Source organism: Pogonomyrmex barbatus, unplaced genomic scaffold (genome assembly GCF_055798465.1).
Source record: "Pogonomyrmex barbatus isolate J1 unplaced genomic scaffold, ASM5579846v1 scaffold22, whole genome shotgun sequence".
NCBI classification, from domain to species: domain Eukaryota; kingdom Metazoa; phylum Arthropoda; class Insecta; order Hymenoptera; family Formicidae; genus Pogonomyrmex; species Pogonomyrmex barbatus.
The window spans coordinates 667,068-675,609 of record NW_028297119.1 but is presented as its reverse complement, the minus strand read 5'-3'; the positions used below and the strand labels follow the sequence as shown (position 1 = coordinate 675,609).

Sequence of the window (8,542 nt, the reverse complement as noted above, 5' to 3'; positions counted from 1 at the left end):
CTCTTTGGCACCGTCGACCCCTCATCTTCCCAAAAAAGAGAGAAGGAATAGGAGGGGTCGCCCCAAGTATCCGACGCACTACGGTCAGTTCACCGCCGAGAAACTGACGGAGAGAAGGACCAGGAAGCGATGAAGAGGAGGAGGAGGCCATAAAAATGGCCCTCGATCCCCGGGTCTACCCGGAGCCCGGAAAGCTGGACGAAGCAGCTGCGGAGGAGAAGAGCCTCGCGACCAATTGGCGAGGTGACTTCACCGCCGCTATAAGGAACCAGACGCGGGAGGCTGTGGAGGCCATTAGGAAGGTCGCCCAGACCTCCAAGAATCTCAAGGGCACTTATGTCAGGTCCCTATGGGATACAACGACCCGGATGATGGCCGCCTCTGAGGTCCTGAGTACCAGGGCCTTGGGGACGGACGCCGGGACGGGGACGCCGAGCGGAGGCTTTTGAAGGAACAGGTCCTTCAACTGGAGAGAGCCTCCGCTCGGCGGTAGATGATTTGAGAGCGGAGGTGGAGGACCTCCGCTCTCGCCGCCGCGGGTCCTTCGACCCCACGCTCAGAGATCTGGGGGAGCCTCCCGATGATCCGGGGGGAAGAGTCCGCATGGAGATGGATAAATTCCCCCCTCTCCCCGCCACCCGGGCGGAACGGAGGGGAGAGAAGAGGGGGAGGGCGGCGCATCATCAGCGTGGAGACCCTCCCCCCTGGTCCCCCGGTCCTTAGACCGAGACTGGGGAGGGCGCCACCCACGGTGATAGCGGGCCCAGTTGAGGCCCGCTGTGACGGACCCCTAACAAAGGGGGACCTGGAGAGGACCCTCTCCTGGGGATAGTGTTTCCCGGGATCCTGAAAAGTATGAGGATCGGTGCCCCCGGGCCGCCTCCGCCGTCAAAAGCGTGGGACGACAAAAACCGGGGTACTGGGCCGACGGGAGGGGGTGGACCTCCCCCGGGGAAAAAGGATAAGACCGCCCAGCCCGGGAGACCAGCTTCCCACTCTAACCCCCAAAATAGGGGTGGCGGGGAGGCGAGAGGGGCTGCCCGGGGAACGCCTCAGCCCACCAGGGCTGACGGGCCTATCCGGGCGCGGCCCCTCCGCCCGACTGACGCACCTGCCGCCGCCCAAGATGAATGAGCGACGGTCATGCGCAGGGGGAGGGAGGGAAGGGGAAGGAGGGACAAATGTGTTCTCCCAGAGCTCTGGTCCCCTTCCCTCAATCAAAAGGAGGAAACCCCCAATCTAGGGTAGGGAGAAGGGAGGTCTCTCTCGGGGACAAACCCCTTCAAAAAGGGGTAAAAAGTCCTAAAGAAAGAGGCCCTCCGGCACCGCGGCGATCACCCTCACGTGCCCCGCGGACCAATACGAGGAAGCCATGCGACATGTCCGCCGGGTGGTGGACCTGGAATCACTCGGCATCTCAGGACTACGCCCGAGACGAGCGGTGACCGGGGCCTTCATATTGAAGGTCTCCGGTCAGGATGGGAGGGCTAAGGCGGACGCCCTGGAAATGAAGGAGACGTTCTCCGGCCGCGAGGACATCAAGATCCAGCAGCCGGAGAAGACCGCGGACTTCCGCATTAAGGACCTGGAGAACTCAGATGAGGTTGCGGCCCGGTGCGGGGTCCCGGTCGAACACCTGAGGGCTGGGGAGGTCAGGCGCGTCCAACGGGTTTGGGACCTGTTGGGTGCGCTGCCCCCTGCGGCCAGCAAATATGCTGGCCGCGGAGAGAAAGATACGCGTAGGCTGGACGGTGGTCCGCGTGGAGCGACTGGCGGCACGGCCCCTCCAATACTTTAAATGCATGGGGATGGAGCACGTCCGCCAGACCTGCACCAGCGAAACGGACCGCAGCAGGACATGCTACCGCTGCGATCGCGTGGGCCACCGCGCCAGTCGGTGCGGCGGTCCCGTTGGGTGCCCCGTGTGTAGGGACGCGGGACGCGCAAAGCCGACCACAGAGTGAAGAGCAAGGGCTGCCTGGCAACCTAGAAGAGGAGGAGCAGAGCCCCTCCTCCCGCCCCCCCAAGGTGGTCGGCGCCGGGGGCACCCAGCAGGAGGGTGAAAGGTCGGACCTCCCCCCGCAGCCGGCGCAAGGCTCCCCATCCCTTGAGAGAAGAAGCCTGTCGAGATTGTTGCCCAGCAGGAGGGGGAGTATACTTCCCCCCCATTCCCCCAGCCGAAGTAGGGCTCCCCCTCCCAAGAGGAGGAGCACATGGAGATTGTCGCGGAGATTGAAACGGCCAAATAGTGCCTTTCAACTTCCTGCAGGTCAACCTCAACCGCGCTCGCCGGGCCCAGGAGCTCTTTGTCCATAGCCTGACGGAGCGCGGTTGTGGCCTAGGCATCGCCTCCGAGTCACTCGGTCCCCGAGAACCACTCTCACTGGTTCGGGGGGCTTCGGTGGCGATCATGTGGAGGCCCATCCAGGGCCTACCCCCCTGCTCCCTTAAGGAGAGAAGGGACGGCTATGTGGCGGTGAGATGGGGGTCCATCTATATCGTGGGTTGCTATGTCTCCCCAAATACGAGCCTCGCCCAGTTTGAGGAATATTTGGAGGGGGTGGGGGACTGCGTTCGCAGAATACTCCCCCACTCTGTGATTGTCGCCGGGAACATGAATGCAAAATCTGTGCTTTGGGGCTCTCCGGCGACGAGCCAAAGGGGCGAGGCTCTGATGAGCTGGGTGGCGAGTCTGGGCCTGAACGTTTTAAACTCGGGCCCGAAATCCACATGCGTGCAGTGGAATGGGGAGTCGCATATAGACATGACGCTTGCGACTCTCCCTGCCGCGCGCATGGTGAGGGGATGGCGGGTGGAGACCTCCATGGAGACGATGTCAGATCATCAATACATCTCAATGGAGGTTGACACCCGCACAGTGGTCGACGGGGAGACGGCCCGCGAAGATGGGCTCTTAAAAAATTAAATAGGGACCGCCTAAGCCGACAGTTCTCGTGGCCACCTGGCCGGGTAACCGACGGGTGGTCGAGGACGAGGAGGAGAAGGCCGAGAGCGTAGTGGGCATTGTCGCGGACGCGTGCGACGTGTCCATGCTGCGCTCTCGGTCGATAAGGCGGCGGGCCGCGTACTAGTGAACGGCGAAGATCGCGGAACTCCGCGTCTCTGCCATCCGCGCCAGAAGGCGCTACACGCGGGCCCGCTGCCGGGGAAGCGCCGACTTGGACGCCGCCTGGGAGTCTCACCAAGCCGCACGGTGAACTCTGGGCGGCGTTATCAGAAAGGCAAAGACCGAGGCCTGGAAGGGACTGATCTCGTTCCTGGACAAAGATCCGTGGGGGCGCCCATACAAATTGGTCTTTAATAAACTAAGACCTTGGGCGTCTCCACTTACAGAGAGGTTAGACTCCCGGCTCCTTGAAAGGATGGTGGGAACACTGTTCCTCCGGGGGGATAGATGGTCGCTCCCCCACCTACCCTCGACGCCCGCGTCGCAAAGCGCAACCCGGGCGGGGGGGGAGCTGGGGGTCACCAGGAGGACGAGATGAAGGAGACGGCCAGGAAGCTTGGCCGTCCTACAGCTCCCGGCCCGGACGGAATATCGGGCCGGATATGAGCCTCGGTCTTAGACTTGGTCGGCGCTCCTCTGAGGCACTTGTTTAGCAGGTGCCTCGAAAAAGGGACATCCCCCGGGATCTGGAGGAGGGCGAGCCTGGTCCTCCTCCAGAAAGAGGACAAGCCGCCGGACGCCCCTTCGGCGTATAGACCCATATGCCTGGACGACGTGGGCAAGCTCTTCGAGCGCATAATAGCGGCCCGCATCGTTCGGTATATGTTCGGAAGTGGCCGTAACCTAGCGGAGGAACAGTATGGCTTCCGTGGGGGACGATCGACGATCGATGCCGTCAATCGTGTAAAGTCCCTCACGAAGGCCATTACTAAAGAGGGGGAGTTGCGCTGCTGGTCTCATTAGACATAGCAAATGCGTTCAACTCTCTCCCCTGGGATAAAATTGGAGAGGCGGTAATTTACCACCGCCTCCCCGGATACCTCCGGAAGGTGCTAGGCGGCTACTTCTGAGACAAAGTGCTGGAGTTCGTCAACGCGGACTCCGGCACCGAAGGGGCGTCACACGTGAGATTTCGCAGGGGTCCGTATTGGGACCCCTATTATGGAACCTCACGTACAATAGGGTATTGCGACTTGCCCTCCCCCCGGCTACCACGTCATCTGCTATGCGGATGACACGTTAGTGGTGACCGGGGGGGACGACTGGGGGAATCCCCTGGTGGCGGCTGAAGAGACCGTCGCCGGTACCGTGCGCGCGATCAGCGCCTTGGAGTTAGAGGTGGCGGCCCATAAAACCATGTTTATACATGATGGTCTCCACGGGCCGCCCCCTCCCTTCGCGAGGGTGCTGGTCGGAACAGTTCCCGTGGAGGTGGGACCTCACCTTAAACCCCTGAGTCTCACCTTGGATGGCCGGTGGGGGTTTAGGAGGCACTTTGACCTCCTGAACCCCAGGGTGGAGGCGGTGGCTAATAGGCTTAGCCGCCTTCTGCCCAACCTGGGAGGTCCGGGCGTCAAGACGAGGCGCTTCTATACGCACACCATCCACTCGATGGCCTTTTATGGGTCGCCGATATGGGCCCGTCGCCTGCTAGAGAACAAAAAGAGCCTCTGCCAAATGAGGCAGGTGTAGCGCAGAATCGCGCTGCGTTTGGCGAGGGCCTATAGGACGGTGTCGCATGCGGCGGCCACGGTCCTGACCGGGACGCTCCCCATTGACATACTGACGGCGGGGCACGCCGAAGTTTATCCGTGTCCGCCGACTGAGGGCTGGGGGAGTAGTCCCTACGGCTAGGACTGTGGAACCAATTCGCCAGGATCCGCGGCGCCGGGTCGTGGAATGCTGGATAACCCGGCTACACGAACCCGGCGTCGCAGATGCCCAGACGGTGGAGGCCATCCGATTCTGCCTCGAGGAATGGCTTGGCAAAGTCCACGGGGGTTGTCCTTCCGATTAGTGCTGATCGGCCATGGGAATTTTGGCCGGTACCTGCGTCGAATCGGAAGGGAGCGCATGGCACAGTGCCCGCACTGTGTGGCGGGCGAGGACACCGCGCACCATACATTCGCGGAATGTTCCGCTTGGGAGGAAGAGCGCGGTGTTCTCGCTCCAGTGTTGGGCAACGACTTCTCGCTGCCGGCTATCATCAGGAATGGTCGGCAGCGAGAGAGTCTGGAGAGAGGTCTCCTTCTGCGAACGGGTGATCGCAGAAAGAGGAGGCGGAGCGGCGCAGGAGGGAGGAGGAGCTGCCTCCTCCCATTGACAATCGCCCCGGCCGGGGGAACGCGGCGCCGGTTACCGTGGCGCCTGCGGATCCCCCCTATAGTCGACTGACCTCCCTAGAGGTAAGGGGAGCCCCCCCAAATCGGAGAGGCCGGACGACTCGGCCAGCAAGGCCGAGTCGGAGAGGACCCTCGGTGATGGGAGGGGCCGCATTCGTGACGGCCCTATTGCACTCCCATCCCATGGGAGTCTGCCGTCCGGTAGGGTGGCCCTCCCCCCGGCGCACGCAAGTGTCAGAATAGGGTGGGCTAGTGTCGTCCGTCCCTCCTCATCCTTCCCCCCTTTTATGGGGAGGTAGAGTGGTCCGCCTCCCAAAGGGAGTATGGTGGGAGAGAAGGCAACTCCCCCACCGGGAGGAGCGCGCCCCGAAAGGGCGCGCGGGCGTGGGGCGATCGGGAAGTATATTGCAAGTGTTCTCCGATCGCCCCAATCATGCGCCTTGGACGGCACCCGTAAGGTTTTAGGGGGTCGCGCCAATTGCGGCCCGAGTCCCACACTCTCCCGGGCAAGCCCAAACGCCCGAGGTTAGTGCGTAACAGCATTTCCTCACGTAAAAAAAAAAAGAGAAGTCTGAGAGGAGTGATGGACGCATTTTAGCTGTACCCTTATTCACATAGGTAATGTGCACGTTTTTATGGTTCTCTTCCGTGCTAGAATCAAAAGTGATAAACGATATGGACACGACTACTCGACTCTCAGGCTTCTCTCTGCACGTAGTCAGGGATATACCTGACACTCTCCACCCCTTAAAATATAGTTCCCCAGATGTTAAGTGTCTCCGTTCGGGAACACTCAACACGAGAGCACACGATACCCTCACTACTTTCCCACTGAAATCATCAATGAACGATGTTTCCGAACGCAGCCTTAATATCTGTATAGACATCTGTAACATACTGTAGAGCTTAATACAATTGAAAACATGGACCTAAAAATATATGGGTGGAGTCTATTAGCTGAGATTAACGAGATTAGTAAGGGAGGACTACATGCATTTCGGTAACTACCGGCGTTCTTCGGATATATTCGATTTTACTGAAAACTGTTTTATATATATATATATATATATTAGGTGTACAAAAAAGTTCTGAGCTTTTTTTGTAAAATTCAATCTTTATTCAAAAACAAACAAAAAAATATTAATCAGCGAAATATTCCCCGTTTGCATCAACGACCTTTTGCCATCTTTCGGGTAGCTTGCGAATTCCTTGACGATAGAAGCTCACCGGCTTCGAAGCGATAAAGTCATCAATGCATTTTCGTATCTCTTCAAATCTCACGAAATGTGTATCAGCCAAATGATGCTGCAGCGACCGGAATAGATAGTAATCGGAAGGCGCCATGCATGGGCTATACGCCGCGTGCGGAGAAGTTTCCCAATCTAACGCAAAGATATGGTCCTGAGTCGCTTTCGCAACATGTGGTCGAGTATTATCATGAAGCAAGATTTTTACGACGTCCTTGGCCAATAAATGGCCTCTTTTCTTCTAATGCATCGCTCAAATTGGTCAATTATTGTTGGTAGCGGTCTGCCGTGATTGTTTCACCCGGTTGTAACAATTCGTAATACAACACACTTTTCCAATCCCACCAGATACAGAGCAAAACCTTGTTGGCATGGATATTGGGCTTTGGCGTCGATGTCGAAGGTTGACTAGGGTCAACCCATGATTTTCTACGTTTAGGGTTATCATAAAGAATTCACTTTTCATCGCCTGTAATGATTTTGTGCAGAAAATCTTTTTTTCGGAACTTTGAAAGCAAAGTGAGTGCAGTGTCACGCCGACGATTTTTGTTGTCTTCAGATAATTCATGCGGAACTCATCTGCCTTCCTTCTGAACTTTTCCCATCATATGTAAACGTACGGAAATGATTTGCTGCGTAACGCCAAGTTGTTCTGCAAGCTCCTTTTCAGTTTGCGCAGAATTTATATTCAGCAGTGCTTGCAATTCGTCCGTTTCAATCTTTTGAGGGCGTCCAGCACTTGATATGTCTAGTTATGTTGTCGTTATGGCTTATTGAAGGGTCCGATACTCCTCGATATCTTAACGACAAGATTTTACTTTATCGATACTTTTAACGACATTTATCGTTATGTTAAATTACAGAATACCATTTTTCATTATAGTGTTGTTAAATCCGTGTAACGACATCCCTAGATAGTGAAACTGTCGTTACGAAGTTAAAAAATAAGCCTACAGCGCAGTTCGTCGTTCATTTACGCAGGGATGTATCTCATCTGTAGGCCTATTCTCTAACTTTCGCTATGTATCGAGTGAGAGACCAACATCGCTCTGGAGTACCGGTCGTGGGGATTCGAAAGAATACATGTATATATGTATATTGTAATATACGTATATATATATATATATATATATATATGTGTGTGTATCATTATATTGTTGACGTGTTATTCTAACGTTATTTGCGATAAATATCATCACATGCCTCAGTAGTCGAAGGGATAAGATGCCTGCCCGGTAAGCAGGAGATTCAGATTCAATGGCTAAGGTGGTATTTTTTCGCAAAATGATAACGAGTTTTTCACGACTGGTTCGTGATCGGGCCTCGCCGTGACGCACACCCTCCCTTCTTATTTGGGGACACTTCTTAACAGTATTGTTATCGTTACGTTGTCGTTGCGCAGGTATAATATATGGAAAAAAAACTGCGTAAGAACGTACCAAGGTAATGAAACTGTCGTTAAAAAGTTAGAGAATAGACCTACTGTGCAGTCTCGAAAGTCTTGCTTTGGATGCTCTGCTTATAGTACTGTGTAAATGAATACCGAAATGAATTTTACATTACATTTTAAGAAGCGAACAGGGTCAGAAACAAATAATTGATCCAATAAAATAAAAATAATAAGATATAATTAAAATAAAAATAAGATAAAATAAAAAAAAGAAAAAGTAAGAATAAAAAATAAGAATAAAAAAAGAAAAAAATAAGAATAAAAATAAGAAGAAATAAGAAAAAATAAGACTAATAAAATTTAATTCACAAAAAATTAATATCTAACTTTTAAGTAAAATTCATAGATTAAATATTTTTTATAATATCCATTATTTATATCAATTAAATTTAATATCAATAAAATATTATCTTTTATACAATAAAAAAGTTTTACATTTTAATTATTCGAATATAAATTTATGTATAAAATGTATGTATAAAATTGTCTATTTATCATTCAAACAATCGGCTCAATTTCTATTGAAAGGTGATGT

The 8,542-nt window shown here is 54.1% G+C and overlaps 1 protein-coding gene across 11 annotated transcripts in view; it reads left to right on the top strand.

The window, feature by feature from the left end:
* The window catches only part of LOC105427296 (chromatin assembly factor 1, p105 subunit), a 798,730-nt gene that overhangs the window by 770,507 nt on the left and 19,681 nt on the right, over window positions 1-8,542 (top strand). The gene's annotated exons all lie outside the window — the stretch shown is intronic.